Here is a 1,371-nt window from a genome sequence, read left to right on the forward strand (position 1 = left end):
CATTTTTTAAAAATTGCATTTAAGATGTGAGCTGACAAAATTTTTCACTACACATTACAGAGTTTCTCTACTGCATGGGGGTTTCTTATGTCCATAGATTGCACTTTTGGTAAAGTTTTATCACATGCACACCACCTGGAACAGGTCTCTTTTATGTACAGACCAATGAATGAAGATTCTCACTAAAGAAGTCCTACCTACACCACTTAAATGCCTGCACTGCCACAGAGTGCCTCAAAGATTTAAAAGTTTTACGGACCTCCCTGTTGGTCCAGTGGGTAAGACTCCACGCTCCCAATGCAGGAGTCCGGGTTCGAGCCCTGGTCGGGGAACTAGATCCCGCATGCATGTAGCAACTAAGAGTTCACATGTCGCAACTAAGAAGTCCGCATGCCGGAACTAAAGATCCCTCATGCCACAATGAAGATCCTGCGTGCCGCAACTAAGACCCAGCACAGCCTAAATAAATAAATAAATATATATATATATATATATATATTTTTTTTTTTTTTAAAGTTTTGAACTCGAATTCTAATGTTGCTTCCTTATGTGGACGCCAGTGACTGTGAAATATGTTGCTATTAAATCCCTCTGTACTAGGCAGTACAGCCTAGGCAATGTTGTAACAAATAAACTGCCCAAATCCCAGTAGTGTAACACAATAAATGTTTATTTCTCACTCAAAAAAATAAAAGTCCAACACAGATAGCCACCTTCCCCATCATTCCCGTCTGGAAGAAACAGCCTCCAAAATCACCACGACAGGAAAGAGAAGCCTGGAAGACATCCCAGATGCTTGTAAGGGCTAGTCCTGGAAGTAGCGTATATCACTTTTGCACACACTCCATTGGTTGAAACTCAGTCACACGGGCCCACCCTTACCTGCAAGGCCTGCTGGGAAATGGAGTCTTCCTATGTGCCCAGGAAATAGAACCAGTACGAATATGAATACGTATCACTATCTCTGCCACACCCTTAAAATATCACTTCTACAGAGCTTCTCCTGTGTGGAAATTCTAATGGATTTGAAAATCTGAGTATGGCCTAATTCTTACCATACTAATAACGTAGCTCTCACGTCTGAGCGCTATTTTGAATGTTCTTAATGGAGACTGTCTTTCTAGAGGAGACTCCAAAAACAAAAAACAAAACAAAAACACCTAAAGATTATGGCTGGACTGAAGTTCTTACTTTCCTCATCCCAATTAGAATTTCCTTCCTGGGCATACCCATTAATGGGAATTTGACCTGTAACTATTGCCACAAACCACCCATTTGTCAAGAATCACTTTCTAAATTCAAAAAATAAATAAATAAATAAATAAATAAATAAAGCTTCAAAACCTAAAAAAAAAAAAAAGAATCACTTTC

The sequence above is a fragment of the Eschrichtius robustus genome, chromosome 19, assembly GCF_028021215.1.
Source record: "Eschrichtius robustus isolate mEscRob2 chromosome 19, mEscRob2.pri, whole genome shotgun sequence".
Classification (NCBI taxonomy): domain Eukaryota; kingdom Metazoa; phylum Chordata; class Mammalia; order Artiodactyla; family Eschrichtiidae; genus Eschrichtius; species Eschrichtius robustus.